Raw genomic sequence first — 17649 nt, 5'->3', positions numbered from 1 at the left:
CCCAATGGGAAGAGGTGTCTGTCATGTATAGGGGTGTGGCCTACAAGGTGGGATCATGTGCATTTGGTCTTACATTAGTGCTCACCAGCCAGCCTCTGTGCATTTGAGACTCTTCACCACCATCTAGACAGGATGGCCCATCTTTCGTCTGTCATCAAATCCCTCTCCTCAGATATCTCAATATTTGTTCAACGTGTCTATGAACAGAGCAATCAAGGTGACAAAGTCACATCAAAGTCCCAAAACAAGGACTACTGTTCATTTACTGAATATTCAACCACAAACAAAACAAGACCAATGTTTTTTAAAAAAAAAATGTTTAAAACTAAGAAATAAAAAGTTGAAAAGATTTTACATTAAAAAAAATATTTAAAGGCCACTGTTGAGTCCTTGAAATGGCATCATTCACCACGGAGAGCAGCTCGGCACCTGGTGTCAGGTCAAGTACAGAGGAGCACTTTCACTTCAGAGAAGGCAGCAACTCGTCATTCCCAGAATTGACACCAAGCCCCAGGAGAATTTTCTTCAGCTGGAGGAGGCAGTACACACACACACACACACACACACACACACACACACACACACACCACAACATATGGCACAATGACAAGGCCTGGAGCATTGTAACAATTTGTTGGAAAATGAGTGAAGCGTGAATAAGTGAATGAACACTAGTAAGTGTGTAAACCAGAGAGGGAAACCAGAGAGTGAAGGGCTTGTGTGGTGGCAAGGCCTCTCCAGCCTCTTTTCCCTAGCCCTCAACCCGGGCCAGAGGGCAGGTTCTTTCCGGAACCATCATAATCCCTCTCCAACATTTGCACATCTGCATCTCTCTGACACTCACCCCCCACTTTCAGATGTAGGCCCCCAAATTTCTCATATTAGTAAAACACCCTGACCAGTATTTAATTTTATCCTCATGTGATCTCTTATTTTATCTCGTGTGTGTGAGACACCAATGGCTCACCAGTATTCTCCCCCTCTTCCTGGGCACATGGCTGAACTTCGTTGCCCCGCCCTCTGCAATTTGGTTAGGATCAAGTGACCTAGTTCAGACAAACGGAAAATGATGTCTTCCACCTCTGGACCCCGCACATACAAATCTCTCATGTGTGATTCTCCATTCTCATCTGACCTGTGGAGACCTTGGAGGCCCACCGTGGAGACGGCAGCTTCATAAGATGGAAGGAGGCCGGAGCTCTGAGTGACCGCGTGGAGCAGGGACTCCTGCCTGACTTGCACTGGACTTGTACATAAACTTGAAAGGCTTTTATCTTGTTAAACCACCGACGGTTCGTGGTTAGTTGTGACAATAGCCTATCCTGAATAAAACAGGAAGACAGGTGTGTATTTGATTCAAAAGGAAATCCAAAGCCAAATCGGAAGGAGAGAAAAGTATAGGCAACGTCATCTGGTTTGTAGTCAAACACATCAAGAGATTATTTCGTGGATCACTGGCTTGCTGACCGTGGAACTCTAAGCATGTCATTTAACATCTCTGAGCATCCATTTTCACATCTGTTAAATGAAGGGTAAAAGAACTATCTTGCAAGTGTGTCACGGGATGAGAGATCATCTTCATGATATGCCAGGCACAGATGCTGGCAGACAGTAGGTGCTCAGCAAAATCCCCTCCCGTTGTCATTAAGTCATGGGTTCACATAGGACGAAATTTCAGAGGCTGTCAGAACTGGCTCTCTGGAGGCCAGCCTAGGACAGCCCCTGCCACACATTCTGTTTGCCCCATCCCTGCTGTGTGTTCCTGCCACATAGACACCTTTTCATTCCCAAAAGCACTTGTTAGAATTGATGTCTCTGAAATCAAGACTGAAAATCTCTTCTGAGCACTTTTTGTCAGTACATCCTTTAAGGGCGGGAGTTAGGCCCCGGGTTCAATTGAACTGACATGGCCTGTTTTGTATCCCACTAATCTACTGCACTTGGAATAAAGGTGCTGGAGGTCACACACAGTGACCAAAGCCAGCTGCCCAGTCTGCAGTTTTCAAACTTCGCCTATTTCCAAGACAGCATGAGCTGCACAGACAGAATAAAGCATTTCAGGAAAGAGTTTTTGTGGTCTCCATTCAGGCCTGCATCTCACCACGCCCTCTGGTGGCTGTGAATTTAATTGGATTTGTTTGTTTGTTCCTAGACTCCAGAAAGATGGAAATTCTCACGTTGGAGCATTGGAACCTCCCCTTTGTGAAAGATGAATGGAATTTCTACCCACCAGCTCTTGGAGGAAGATCTGGGCAGTTCCTGGGCAGCCTCCAGAAAGGTGCACAGGGATGGAGAGGAGTGCCCCTGCAAGGAGGGAAACCTCGGGGTTTGGGAGTGAATGCAACACCAAAGAAAGGAAGGAAGAGAAACTCAAGCTAGGAAATCTCTTCTGGTTGCAGACCACTAGCTACATACACCCTGGCCACTGCAGGCCACTCTTGTCTCAGAAAATACCGCCTACAGACACGGGGCAATTTGGAAACAGCACCATCTACTGTTACCACGCTGCTATTGCACTCTGCCTTCTTCCTGCTGCCCTGCAGGAGGCAGGGGAGGGAGTCCTGGGTGGTCACCAACCAAGGCCCAGGCAAAGGAAATGGTGCAGGGAGGACGCCTGAAACCTTCTCCCGCCGTTGCAATGTATGATTCCCTGTGCAGAGATTCGGCTCATTGATTCCACAAGGGTCATCTAATGTCCATAAATTAAGAAGATGTGAATATCTGATTTATTAATTTCTATATGCCTGGTTTATATTCAAAATCTACTAGCCAGGCACAGAGGTGCACACCGGTAATCCCAGCAGCTCAGGAGGCTGAGACAGGAGGATTGCAAGTTCAAAGCCAGCCTCAGCAACAGCAAGGTGTTAAGCAACTGTCTCTAAATAAAATACAAAATAGGGCTGGGAATGTGGCTCAGTGGTCAAGTACCAAAAATGATAATAATTTACTGAAGATTTTATTTGAATAAAATAGGTTATTGGCTAAATCTGGCTCAATACCCAAAACCTCTAGGGTATTTGACCTCTCTGGACACATTTTCAGGCATCTGTGGTTCCAAGTGTATGAACTAGAATCCAGAGAGAACAACCTGGAATCACAAGATTTACCAGCGTGGACAGTCACCAGGCATGTCATGTGACCAAATCACAAGCCCTCAGGGGAATTTTTGGACCTACACCACATAGCCATTTGGAATAACAAGAGCAGGAATGGTGTGACTACACTGGAAATTGTTACAGGACACATTTGGGGGACATAGGACAGGAGAAAGTGACACCTGAAAGTTGACTGTGAAAGGAAGAAGATGTTAATCCCCAAGCCCAGGTCAAAGGGGTGACCCAGTCATTGTTTTGTGCAATGATTCATACGCAGTACAAAGGAACCCAAAGCCCAGGCTGTGCCAGCTCTGAGTTCAGCTGTGTCCCCCATGGCCGCCCCCACCCCACCAAATTCATATGTTGATGTCCAGATCCCAGAAGCTCAGAATATGCCCTTGTTTGGAGATGAGGTCTTCACAGAGGCAATCAAGTTAAAGTGAATTTATCATGGTGGACCCTAACCCAATATGGTCAGTGACCTTGTAAAAAAGGGGAAACCTGGATGCAGACATAGAGAGAAGATGACATGAAGAGAGCCCAAGAGAGAGCACGGCCACCCACAGACCAGGGAGAGAGGCTGGGAAAGAGCGTCCCTCGGCCCCTTGGAGGGAACAATCCTGCTGTCCCGACTCCGGCTTCCTGCCGTCTAAGCCACCCCGTTTGTGGGGCTTAGTCACGATGGTCCTACCCCAGCCCTGAGGACAGGGGGGGCAGGGGCTGTGCTTGATTGACAGCAGGGAGTTAGATTGGCACCAGGGCGGAGGCCAGGGGCTGAGGTCACTTGTCCTTGGGTTACACACAGCTTCCTCTCTTCTTTCCTCCTGCCCCGTCCACAGTATTAACAGTAAGCTTCCTCAAATAGCCCCTTCCTAACCAGGCACAGTGGCACACAGCTGTAACCCCAGGGACTCAGGAGACTGAGGCAGAAGGATGGCAAGTTCAAAGCCAGCCTCGGCAACTTAGCGAGGCCCTCAGCCATGAGACCCTGTCTCAAAATTAAAAAAATAAAAAAGGGATGGGGATGTGGTAAAAGTGGTAAAGTAGTACACACCCACTAACACACACACACACAAAAAAAAAAAAAAAAAAAAAAAAAAAGCCCTTTTCTTGTTCCTTGGATGCCCAGGGACCGAGACGCATGCTTTGTCACCTGTGCAGAAGTTCGGTTGCAGGTCCCAGAAAGCCATGGCAATCTCTACGACTAGTTCTGGGGAAAAAAAAAAAAATTGCAAAATGGATAAATTTGAGTCTTTTTGACTCTCCCAGAAGCTGCACCGACCTCCTTTATTCCATTTCCTCTACTATGACTGGCTGGCCTTACCCAGGTCAGTGAGGACCTCCTAGGAGGGCGCCAGGACCAGCATGCCCCGCGTATCTTCAAAGCTCCCTCTTCCACCAAAGGATCCTCATGAGCAGTCAGCAGAAGAAACACTTCTAGACTCTACCGCTTCTCAAGTCAGCTCTCCCCGGCTGTGAACCTTGCTCCAAAGACATTTCTTCTTCATTCCTTCTGTGAAGTGTAGCTAAAAGGAAGGCAGACTGATTAATTAATGCCCACAGAAGCTTACAAACATATGTCCCAACTGAACTTCTGGGGGACACTTACATTTAATGCTTAGCCAAATGATCCCCTGGTAGGTTCTTATTTCCAAACAAGAACCTATAAAGCTAAATATTGTCTCTTTCCTGCTCTGTCTCATTTGTATGCCTCAGCCAATGGAGAAAAGAAATTTGTAAGTCTAGTTTCATTCCCCTTCAATAAAAAAAAAATCAGACATTTCCCACATTTCCAACACAAACAGTAACAAAGACACAAAGGTGTTGAGATGTGGTTGCTGCTCCAAGCAAATGACAAACTAGGGTTTAAAAAGAGGTGCCATGGGTAACCCAAACTGAAATTTCCCCATCTTTAAAAATAAGCAGCATAAGAACCTTATTATCAAAATCTGTGGGCTTCAACCAAAGCAGAACTTGGAGGAAAATTCATAACTTTAAAATCCGAATATTAAGGAATTCCAAGGAGACTCTATTAACGAAGAATATAACTCAGGGCAATATGGTCAGTTTAGTTCACCATCTCTCTATACCCTCTTCTGACAACCGAGTAGACCAGCTAGGATCTCCTTCACCACAATAAACCCATAAAACAAGAGCAACAAAATGACCTCCAACTTCTTCAATCACTTTAGGTGACAACCTATCACACCCTCAGATATGGGACAAACCCATCCAACCAGCAACAGCAGGGCTTGGTCACAAAAATGAACAAGGTCCCCCACAAATCCTCGGTCCCCTGCGCCAGCCCAGTTGGAGAGCATCCTGTGCAGGAAGTGAAGTCCCCAGCTGGACAGTGGGAGGAGGCAAAAATAACCCAGCAAGGAGGTGGGCGGGGCAAAGAGGGTGGAGCAGTTTAAGTCCCTAGGAAGGCTCAGAAATAGCCGCAGAAGGACGTGTTCCAGCAGGAAAATTACCGGAAACAGAAACCAAGGCGAGCTGAGCAGAGCGCTAGGAATAAGGGAAAGGGCTTGGATGGTGGGGGAGGAGGAGCAGGGCAGAAGGTCTTTGAAAAGACCACACCACCAAAGTTCACCTGGGAGGCCCGCCGGGGTGGCGCAGGCCTACAGGCCTAGCCCCTAGGGAAGCTGAGGCTGGAGGATTGCAGGTTCAAGGCCAACCTGGGCAACATGACGAGACCCTGTCACAAAATAAAAGCTAAGACGTGCTGGGATGCAGCTCAGTGGTAGAGCACTTGCCTCTCATGCCAGAGGGAAGGCAAGACCCACAGACTCAAGGACAGAGGGTGGAAGGTGGAGTGGGAGGCAGAAAATCTCCCTGAACCAGACTTGCAAGTTTCAAGTCATTTGAGGTTCCAACATGGGAGGTGGCCAGTGACCCTTGAAGCTGGGAAGGCTGGCCCAGCCCTTCTTCTCCCATACCTGTCCAGCCAAACCTTGCAGAAGAAACGGTCTCTAAAACCTGCTTTTAGCATGGGGGAAAAAAATTCCACCTACTTTCTGCCAGGCACAGTGAAGCATGCCTGTAATTCCGATGGCTTGGGAGGCTGAGGCAGGAGGATTGCAAGTTTGAGGCCAACCTCAGCAACATAGCGAGACCCTATCTCAAAATAAAAGAATAAAAGGGGCTGGGGATATGTCTCAGTAGTAAAGCAATCCCCAGTACAAAGGAAGGAAGAAAGGGAGGGAGGGAGGGAGGAAAGAAAGGAAGAAAAAAAAGGAAGGAATAGAAAGAAAAGAAATCCCGCCTGCTTTGTGGGTCTTGAAGAGAAAGAATGGCAAGTCTGGTGTTTTGACTCAGGAAAGCAAGGAAACCTCCACAGCCTGTCAGAGACCCTTGGACTCTGCAGCTAGAGGGAGCACCAGGATTTACGTGCAAAGGCACAGAGTGGCACAGTCGGTGAGAAGCCCGGTCTTCTGAACCTTTGGCTCTGGTGGGGAAGGAGAGGGGTGTGAGTCTGGGCTGGGACACTGCAGAGGTGCCCCCAGGAACCTCTGGGCAGGCACAGATGGCCCTCTCCCCCTTGCTGGAGGACACCAGGCTTCCCCTGCTGGGAGGCTATTCAAGGATGAACCTGAGAAGAGGCGCCTCCTGCCCCAGATCTGCCTCTTGGTCACCCATTGGCTCCAGAACAATGATGAAGTCACCTTGCTTCACGGCCTGAGTGGGTGTCCAGATATTGGACACACTTTATTCTGGCATGCCTGTGGGGGCGTTTCTGGATTTGACTGGCCTCCCTGATGTGGGTGGGCCTCGCCCAACCCTCTGAAGAGCCTGCAGGACAAAAGGCCCAGTAAGAGAGAGCTCTGCCCACCGGACCCTGCTCGCTAGGTCGCCTGCCTTTCCTGCCTTCAGACTCTCCTGGGGTTTCAAACCCACGGCTGTTGGACTGAAACCGCACCAGGGCTCCCTGGGGTTCCCAGCTTGCGACTGCAGATCTGGGGACTGGTCAGTCTCCGTGACCCTGTGAGCCCATTCCGTGCACTAAGTGTCTTTCTCTGCACATACACAGCCATCTCTGTTTCTCTGGAACCCTGACTGGTGCAGGGAGAATAAGGATAAGTGAAGGGAGTACTCACTTCCCTGGGACTTAATGTCCTGGTGAGGTGCGATGGTCAATTGGAATCATCAACTTGATTGGATTAAGAGGCCAATGACTGAGAGGTTTATGGGTGTGTCAATGAAGGTGTGTCTAGGAAGGACTGGTATGGGGGAGACCCTCCCTCAGTGTGGACAGCACCATCCAATAGGATGGAGGCTCAATTCTTGAACGGGGTCTTTTTTTTTTTTTAATATGGTTTTTGGTTGTAGATGGACACAATACCTTATGTGGTGCCGGGGATCGAACCCAGTGCCTCCCACATGCTAGGCAAGCGCTCTACCACTGAGCTACCACTTGGCCCTTGAACGGCTTCTTGATTGCTGCTGTGATCCTCTGAGGATATCGGACTCTCGCTTCTTCACTCTTCCCAAGTGGACTCTGCCGGTGAGTCTCCAGGGAGTTTCCAGAAGCCTTCTGTCTTGGGCTAGGGTGGCCCCGCTGTTCCCTCTTGTTCTTCAGCCTCTCGGGCTGTGCAGCTACTGGTTCTCCTAACTCTCCAGCCTACCGACGGCCATGGTGGACTATCCAGCTTCTGGTCGCATAAACCAACCCAATACGTCCCCTTTTATAATTATACCTCCTGCTGATTCTGTTCCTCTAGAGAACCCTGGACAATACACAAGGACACTAGAGCAAGTGGCAATGTGCAGCCTCATATTGAAGCTGCAAAGGCTCCGTGGAATGTGGACATGACTATGGCAGATGAGATGAGGATCCTGGGGCTGCCTTGTCAGGAAGGTGAGAATGGATTTATTACGCGAGGCCAGAGACAGACGGTGAGGCAGCAGGAGCCTCGCAGCCCAGCGAGCAGAGGCATACCCAGAAGACGGGTCCTCCACGGGGAGCCCACGCTCTGCCCACTCCATGACTGTGGCCATCCATCAGGAGGCTGACGGGCTTCCTGGGGAATGGGATCATAGCTGGGGTGGGTGTTCGTCTCTGCTGTTGGCAAATGAAGCACTCAGTGGCAGCCACTGCCGGGCCAGTGAGGGGAGATTCATGTTGCTAGGTGTCCACAGCCTCCTTCTCCACCGTCACGGCTCCATTCATGGTGGCTGGGGAGAGATGGTGACTGACGTTCACAGAGCGTCTCGTTGAGTCACCTAACTATTAAGAGCCTCCTCCAAAAAGAGTGCTTTCTAAGAGCATCCAGGTGGGACATGAGCGGCCTCGTCTGTGCCCAAGCCCGAGGTCTACCCACATAACCTCCCCAGCCTTCCTCCTCCCAATTCTTCAGTCCTGTTCTGTCTGAGTCCTTGACATTTGACCAACTGCCCCTGTATCAGGACAGATCCATATCACGGACTGAGTGTGCATGGCCCTCCCAAAGCTCATGTGTTGCAAGACCTCACTTTTATTGTGACCATCTTTGGAGATGGGACCGCTGAGAAATGAACGCTAAATGACATCATAAGGGCGGGGCCCCCATTCGATAGGATTATTGTTTTTTAAAAAGGTCACCAAAGAGCATGCGTTCTCTCTCCTCCCCACCCCTCCCCACCCTTCCCATGTACACACACCAAAGAAAAGTCCCTGTAAAGACATAGGGAGGGGCTGGGGTTGTGGCTCAGCGGTAGCGTGCTTGCCTAGCATGTGTGAGGCCCTGGGTTCGAGTCTCAGCACTACATACAAATAAGTGAAAATAAAAGCCCATCAACAACTAAAAAATATTTAAAAAAACAAAGACATAGGGAGTAAGTGGCCATCTGCTAGGCAAGAAGAAAGCCTTCACCGAAACCCAAGACAACTGGCACCTTGGTCTTAGAATCCTAGCCTCCAGAACCGTGGGAAAAGTGATTGCTGTTGTTTACGCCACTCAGGCTGTGGCATTTTGTTATGGCAACCCAAGTAGAAAAATACAGATACACACCCTGTGATATATTTATATAAAGGTTTGAAACATGCAACTCGACCGTATGTTGTTTAGAATACATCCACATGTAGTAATAACGTAAATGCATGCACGGGAAGGATAAACACCAAATTGAGGACAGCGGTTCCTTTGGCTGGGTAGAGTGTCAGGGGAAAAGCAATTGAGGAAGATCCAGGAAGCCTCCACTACATTTATTATTTTGTTTCCTAAAGAAAATGCTGCATTATTTTTTAAAGATCTTGTTGTATGTTTCACATGTATCACAATAATTTATTTTAAGGCTTGAAATGAATCCAGTGTGACCCAGGTATAGAAAGGGCCAACCTATCACCATGATGGTGTCAGCCAGTTGGAGGATGGCGATTTGGTTACGGTGGCTTCGTTTCCCTCTGAGAGCTCATCTAATCTCTGCAGCTCGCAGACAAGCGGGTCTTAGCTTCTATAAGCTCCGATGGCTTCTGCCTGGCCCAGAGTTTGTTCCCTGATTACTTCACGTGCCCTTATCCATCATGAAAGAATACCTACAGTTACCGTAGCTCCTAGGTCTTGGGTGCCTGCTCTGGGCCGACATGGTTTTGCTTTCTACGTCCATCCTTCCAAACCAGGCTCACTATTACTAATCGCATTTCGCATTAGGAAACTGGAGCTCGAAGATGCTCAATGATTCACACGGAGAAAAAAAAAAAACTAAGCCCATCCACTTCCTGCCAGTTCCTTGAAGGCAGGGCCCTGTCTCCTCTCCTGGGGATCCCATGGCAACCAGAGGCAGCGTGAGATGAAGTCACGGCAGACCCTCTGCCCTGGGCTGGGTGGTTTGGAATAGAGCCTTCCGTGACAAGGTCTAGCTTCAGGGTGGCTGGGTAGGACATTCCCCTGGTGATGGCTGCACTGGCGTGGCTCCCGAGAGCCCTATAAGTGCCATGGGCACCCAGGCATAGCATTATGGTCTCCACCTCTTCTTAGCCCTGGACCCTGACTCCCCTGAGCACTTCCCACCATCCTCCACTAGGTGTCAGTGGTAGATCATTTTCTGGTGCCCGAAGGCGACCCACTTCAAACTGTGTAAAGCCAAATAGTGGGCTGCCGAGAATTCTGTGGTGGCTTCAGGAAAAAAAAAAAAAAAAGACTCCTGTCCTCAAGGCTGTGGCATGGGAAGAAGGAGAAATAAGAACTCACATTTAATGTAGGACTTCTGCACCTCCAACAGTTCATATGCCATCAATAATAGCCAATGAGCCGGGAACGGTGGATCACGCCTGTAATACCTGACACTTGGGAGGCTGAGGCAGGAGGATAGTGAGTTCAAAGCCAGCCTCAGCAACTCAGCGAGGCCCTAAGCAACTCAGCGAGACCCTGTCTGTATGTAAAATTTTTAAAAAGGGCTGGGGATGGGCTGGGGATGTGGCTCAAGCGGTAGCACGCTCACCTGGCATGTGTGCGGCCCGGGTTCGATCCTCAGCACCACATACCAACAAAGATGTTGTGTCCACCGAGAACTAAAAAATAAATATTAAAAATTCTCTCTCTCTCTCTCTCTCTCTCTCTCTCTCTCTCTCTCTCTCTCTCTCTCTCTCCCCTCTCATTCTCTCTCTAAAAAAGAAAAAAGAAAAAAAAAGGGCTGGGGATGTGGATCAGTCGTTAAGCACCCCTGGATTCACTCCCTGGTACCTCCCCGCAAAAAATACCCAAGACACTATAGTATGCTACTTACAAATACTAACTCACTTATGCCTCATACCAAGCTGTGCGATAAATAAAGAAGCACAGAAAGGTTAACTAAGTTACCTAATGTCACAGAGCTAGTGAATGGTGTGGTCATTTTTTTTATCTTTCTGTCCTATTGCCATCCCTATTTTGCAGACGTGGAAATCAGATCCAGAACTAGATAGCAGCAGAAGCAGAATTCAAACCTACATCTACTTGACTCTATTTGTCCTTTCTTCGAGATGTTGAGAAGACTAGTTGGAAGGTGGGGTCCTGTGTCCTTGACCTTCTGAAGGTTGCCTCGTGGACCCCATAAAGGAGGTGCAGGAGACGGGGCTGAGCTGTCCTGAACTCCCTCAAAGGAGAGAGAGGAGCAGCCAAGTCTGTCAATTCTTCCATGCAGCAAGGATGTCCTTTCCCTGGAGTGGACAATGGCGTGTGAGCAGCATGATGTGGGTCACATCCCGCTGGGTGTGTTGGAAGTGGTTTGTCATTCGTCACGTGTTCTCCGCTCCCTCTTCTGCATCCTGCATCTGCATCATCGGGTAGAGATGCCCCCCTCCATGGCCATGAGGTGTGAGGAGGAAATAAGCCCGTGGCCTCAGACCCCCAAGATGTTGGTGCTGTTTGCAGTGGTGCACAAACTGACCCATCCCTTCAGACACAGCCCAAGGCACCGAGTGGAAACATTAGTCTTTAACATCTTGGTGTGATTTTGCATTCAGCCAGGAATTGGGAGACACGGGAGCTTTCCTGGGGTTGGGTAACCTCCAAAGATGTTCGTCCTAAATAATCCTTCTCCCTTGTGTGTGCATGTTGCTCCTCAGGTTAGGTGAAGTCTGACTTTCTCTACTTTCAATCAGAGCTGATGTTAGTAACTTGTTTGACCGACAGAGTGGGGTGAGGTGACGTTCCGGGACATCTAAGACTAAGTCGAAGGAGCCTCAAGCTCTTGGAACGATCACTGTTGGGAAAGCAGTTGTCACTACTTGACCGAGCGCTGGGCCTTGGTTTGCAGGGGAGGGGAATGCAGGTCCCTCTGACAATTTAACGAGAATCATGTATATTCTTCCAATTGAAAATGCTCGCAGGCATTTCCATATTAAGTTTCGTGCATGATTTCAGGGGATATGGACACCCTGAAGCCCTCCGTGGCCCCTGAGAATCTGCCTGGGACCGAGCTGGTCTTGGCTCAGGAGGCCTTCAGCTGGGGGAATAAAGGAATGAATGACGTCATGAAGTTGAACCTGAGGGTGGTGGAGTCATAAAGGAGTGTGAGAGTGTCTCGGACTTGGGCGTGGCACAAAGCACATTTGCAGTTTCTAAAGGTGACAGTGACTGTGAAGTGGAGAATGGAGGAGAACTGGGAGACCGTTGGCAAAGTACCATGATCATCCAGGGAGGGATGGAGAAGCCCTTCTGGCTCGGCATGTTCGTTCGTTCGTTCGTTCATTCATTCATTCAGCAAACGTTGATCAAGCCCTGAATTTGGGTCCGGCAATATTTTAAGCCTTAGGAATTATTACGGAGAACAGAGGGGTGTCAATCATGTTGGTTTGTTATTTAACTATTCTAATTAATTTACCCCTTGGCCAAATTAGGGTTTCCTTTACATTGTGCTCCAAAAACAGTAATTTAATTAAATCCAAATAGCACAAGGATTCTGATACATCCCACCATTCCCCCGATAGACGGTTAGGCCGTGGATGGAAGAAATAGATATCAGATGGCAGCATGAAAAGCTCCCATATTCCAGTTACACACACACACACACACACACACACACACACACACACACACACACACACACGTGCTTGTGCATTGTCCAGGGAAGGAATCAAGTTCACTCCACCTGTGTTCTCCCTCGAAAGCTCCAGGCATAGGCCCGGCCCTGCAGAAGCCCAGTCGGGGGGACTTTCTGGGCCCCCCCATTTTCAGAACAACAATCTACTCCCTACAGAAGCTCCCAGTAGCATTTAGGTCAAGATTTAGGTAGAGATTTCCAGAGAAGGTGGCGGAGGGAGGAAGCCTGGTTTAACAGCAGAGTGGAGAAAGGGAAGAGGAAGCCTTCTTAGCATGTCTAAACACAGCCCCAGGCAAGACACCTCTTCAAAGTTATTAAAATACAAAAAGAAAATAGAAATCCTGTGTTGACATTATTCCGGAGCTTATCCAAAGATGAAACACCTCACCTTGATTTGTTCCACTTGCAGACAGCGGGTGGCCTCTCCTCATCTGGTGCACGGAAAAGCTGTTCAGGACGGGGCTGCCCCTGGGGTGGGGGTGGGTGACCTGGGGGTCTGTGCTTACCTTCAAGAGGAGGAGTCGGTACCAAACGAGCAACATCAAAATGGCAGCACTGTGGTCCACGGCTCTGGCTTTCGCCTTCGTTTCCGTCGGTAAGCGCCGGCTCTTCATCTCTGCTTCCAGGGAACGTGGGGACTGTCCCTCCTTCCACTGACCAGCTCTAGGACGGAGGCGCTCAACCTGTCTGGGTCTTGATTTCTTTACCTGCCGCAGGGGATTCGCAGGCCTGTTTCCCAACTTGTAAGCATCTCAAATAAGAATAAGGTTGTGAGTTTGAAAACTTAAAGGTATTTTTAAATGCAGGATCTTTTCATGCTTCCCTCATGCTCCATGCCTCTTGAAAACCATGAATGGGGGCTGGAGTGGAGCTCCGTGGTAGAGCGCTTGCCTAGCATGTGTGAGGCACTGGGTTCGACTCTCAGCAACACACGCATATATAAATAAATAAAATTAAGTCTATCAACAACTAAAAATATATTTAAAAAAAAAAAAAAGAAAACCATGAATGAATGGTTCCCACCCCGACCCTGACACAGCACATACAATTCATTCACTCATTCAACAAACGCTTCTCGAGTATTCATTATGTGCCGGGAAGTATTCTAGGCACCGGGGAGACATCGGGAACAAAATGTCCCTCCTGGAGCTTTATATTTTAGTGAGACAAGGCAAATAAATAGAAAATATGTCAGGAGGCAAGTAATATAGAGAAAAATAACTAAATGATGAAAGCCTGAAGTCTGAATTCTACTCTTGTAAGAGATAGATGGGGTGTGTGTGTGTGTGTGTGTGCGCGCGCGCGACAGAGGGAAAGGAGTGGGCGGGGGGAGGGGAAGAGGAGGGGAAGGCACACATAAGTATATGTGTGTGTGTGTGATTCTGGAGGTAAGAATTAGGATGGAATTGTTTTGACTTTTGGAGGAACACAGAGTCCAAGACCTACTTAGTCTATGATTCATGGGTCTGGCTTTGCCTGGACCGGGGCAGAGCGTCCAGACAAGGTGTCCTGTGGGCTTAGTCGCAGATGGCCCAGTTTGGGGACGCTGAATGAGACAGTGGCTGGGAGTTGTGCCTGTCAGGGTCCCTTCCCTCTCTGAGAGGGTGAAGAGGCCCCTCTGGTTTTCCCCGTGCTCCTTCCTGTTCTCAGGATCAGCTCCCGAGAGAACGTGGCCTGGAAACCCCTTGGTCCCCGATCTCCCTGTCCTCTCTAGGAGGTGGGAGAGCAGACTTCTCCCAACCGGGGCCGTAGCCTGGCCTCAGCTCACCTAGGTTCACCTGGGCTGGGCTGCACCTACAGATCCTGTTTCTCTGATTCTGGAAGATGCAGCTTTTGAAAGCTTCAGGACATAATGGACCCTCCATATGCGATGAATATTATCTAGTCAGCTTTCTGAGGCTGATCTCCTCAGATGTAGAATGGGTATAACAGTTGCAAACTTGTAAGGTGGATTGTGGGTTTCATTCATAAATAAATAATACACTGCACTCAGAAAGATTTACTGTGTGCCAGGCTCTGTGCAAATAACTTTACGTGCATGATTCACTATTATTATCATTATGCCCATTTTACTTAGGGCTTTGTTTTCTGTTGCTATAACAGAATACCAGAGGCTGGGTAATGTATAAAGGAAAGAAGTTATTTAACTCACAGTTTTGAAGGCAGAAAGTCCATAACTGAACAGCAGTGACTGGCAATGGACTCATGTTGCCTCCGTCCATGGAGGAAAAGCAGAAGGGTTAGGAGGTGCACATGGAAGACATGAGGGGTGGCTTTGCTTCACAGCAACCCACTCTCATAGTAGCTAATCCAGTCCCGTGAGAAAGTTATTAAACCCTCCTAATGACATAATCACCTCCTAATGGCCAGCTCCAAACAGCATCACAATGACAATCAGCTTTCAACGGGAGTTTCAGGGGGGACACACCGTATTCAAACCATGGCACCATTTTACAGATAAGAAAGCTGAAGCAACATTCTTAAGAAATTGCCCAAGGTCATGGCGCTACTATGTTGTAGAGCCAGGACTCCTAATCAGGTCTGTCTCCAAAACTAGTGTGCTTAATAAATGTCTATCTAGTACATCAGTCGTAATAAGACTCTCAGTTAATAACTGCTAGGAACCAGATCACCCCAAAACCTCACAGCTCAAGACAATCACCAAATTCTCACCCACAATCCCACAGGTCAACAGCAGGCCAGGCTCAGCGGACAGTCCTTCCAGCCTTTGCTGGAGTCCCTCATGCATCAGTGGTCAGTGGACGGTTGGCCAGTGGCTCTCCTGGCGTGACCATCTGTGGTCTGGGGGTCTCAGCTCTCCTCCCTGCGGTGGCTCATGCCGTGCAGGCCAGCTGGGACTTTATCCCAAAGCCGTGACATCAGCTTAAAACCGCGTACGCTGTGACTTTTGCTGTGTTCTCCTGTCCAAAATAAGTCAGCAGCCCAACTTGAAGAAATGGGGAAAGAGACTCCCCTTCTTATGAGCAGGAGCTGCAAAAGACACTCTCAGAGGAGAAGATGCGGGGAGATGATGGAGAGAGATCCATCCACCGCAATGGGATTTAACAAGTAGCAGCTGGCGATACTGATGGCTGTTAGTGGACAATGTCCACCACAGAGGCTCAAGTAATGGCTCGCTGTGTTCCCTGGAGAATGTCTTCTAGTAATCAAGACCCTCAGCTCCAGAGCTCAGCAGGAATCTGTGTGGATCTTTGGCTCTGGGATGGCATCCTTGTCCCATGTCCCCAAGAGGTGACCAAGATGACCAGCAGCAGCTCCAGACTTCCACTGTCCTGATTCAGCTCGCCCAGCTGGAGGGGAAAGTCTCTACCCTCACCTCTGGGAAAGCCCTGTGTCCCCAGCCCCGTCCCATAGGACCCCGCCGTCACCCCTGGGCCAGGTCTGACCTAGGAGGGTGCCCTCCCCTGAGGAAGCTGATGGTGTGTGGGCAAGAAGAGGAGAGGCCCTGAGAAAGCCACCCCAGTGGTGTCCACTGCGGCCTTGTCTCACGTCCCAGAGGAGCCCCTCCAGAGCTCCTGCATCAACTGACCTGAAAGTTCAGGGGCCGTCCTTGACCTTGAGCAACATCTCCTTTAAACGCCCTGGCGATGCCTTAAATGACAGTATTGTGGAAGCCACTGAAAGAGGAAGATCCAGATCAGAAACTGCAGGAGGTAAAAAAACCAAAAGAGAACAAAACAGGACAGACGGGAAGTCGATAGGAGAGGAGGCTCCGCGCGCAGAACACACTGGGCGCTTTCTTCCCGCCTGGGGAACATCCGGGAATGAGGCCGCACAGAGGGCTAAAGAGAAAAGAGAACTCCTGGCCCGGCCCAGGAGGATGTCCTTCCTGTTCACCTCGCGATTCCCACCTTCTGAGTCAGGGTGACCTGCCTTCACGTCCTGTCACCCCAGCGTCTCGCTGTGCCATCTTGCAGGGTGGCATACGAGCTCCTGCCCAACCAGGACACTTCTGGAAGTGAGAGGGGATGCCAGTCACAACTGCACCAGGAGCAGGGAGGGAGACTGGTCGTTCTCGGTGTGACGATCACTCGTCTAGAAGACAACGCGGAGGGGAAAACATTTGAGATGGAAGATTACTTAGAGAGGACATCAAAAGCAGGATCAGAAAAGAAAGTTTTGGTAAATGAGACTTCAGCAAAAACTGGGAACTGCTCTTGAAGAGCCACAGAGGGAGAGTTTACACATCACCTATGGCAAATCCAATTTTGGTTATTTTGAATCAAGTTTCTGTGAGCATTTGGTGAGAGTCATTTGTATAGAATGTGTGCATGTGTGTGGCCATATGTTTTGATTTCTTTCTTCTATTTTCTTTTCTTTTTTTTTTTTTTCTTTCTAGTACCAGGGATTGAACACAGGGATGCTCAACCACTGAGCCACATCCTCAGCCCCCTTTATTTTCTATTTTGAGACAGGGTCTCACTAAGTTGCTGAGGCTGGCCTCAAACTTGTGAACCTCCTGCCTCAGTCTCCCAAGTCTCTGCGATTACAGATGTGTGCTGTAACACCCGGCTACTTTGATTTCTTTTGGACAATAGTTCAGGGTCACAAAGTAGCATTATGAAGCAGGATTCTCCAGAGAAATAGAACCAATAGGAGATGGCAGGAAGAATGGGTGAATGGATAGATTGATTTATTATAGGAACTGGCTCACACAAGTAAGGCCCAGAAGTCCTGTAGCCACCATCTGCAAGCTGGAAGTACCTGGAGGCTACAGGTGGAATTCCGTCTGAGGCCAGAAGCCTGAGAGCCAGGAGTTCTGATGTCTAAAAGAGGAAGATGAATGTCCCCGTTCAAAAGGGAAACAAATTTGCCCTTCCTCTGTCTTTTTGTTCCATCAGACCCTCAACAGATTGGACGAGGCCCACCGCACTGGGGAAGGCAATCTTCTTTACTGTCTACTGACCCAGCTGTGAACTCTTACAAAACCACCCACACAGACGCTTTCAGAAATAATATTTTTCCAGATACCTGGGTATCTTTTAGCCCAGTCCAGCTGACACCCAAAATTCACCATCGAAGGCAGGCATTA

The 17649-nt window shown here is 48.9% G+C and overlaps 1 long non-coding RNA gene across 1 annotated transcript; it reads right to left on the bottom strand.

Moving 5' to 3' along the window:
• Positions 1-334: 334 nt before the first annotated feature.
• On the bottom strand, positions 335-16586 carry LOC144369794 (uncharacterized). Its single transcript, XR_013429570.1, has 3 exons — positions 13103-16586; positions 4420-4621; positions 335-4305 (listed from the first exon to the last, which is right to left on the bottom strand). It is a non-coding gene; the product is annotated as an uncharacterized LOC144369794 (long non-coding RNA).
• Positions 16587-17649: the final 1063 nt, after the last annotated feature.

This window comes from Ictidomys tridecemlineatus, chromosome 13 (genome assembly GCF_052094955.1).
Source record: "Ictidomys tridecemlineatus isolate mIctTri1 chromosome 13, mIctTri1.hap1, whole genome shotgun sequence".
Taxonomy (NCBI): Eukaryota; Metazoa; Chordata; class Mammalia; order Rodentia; family Sciuridae; genus Ictidomys; species Ictidomys tridecemlineatus.
This window is presented reverse-complemented; position numbering and strand designations above follow the sequence as displayed.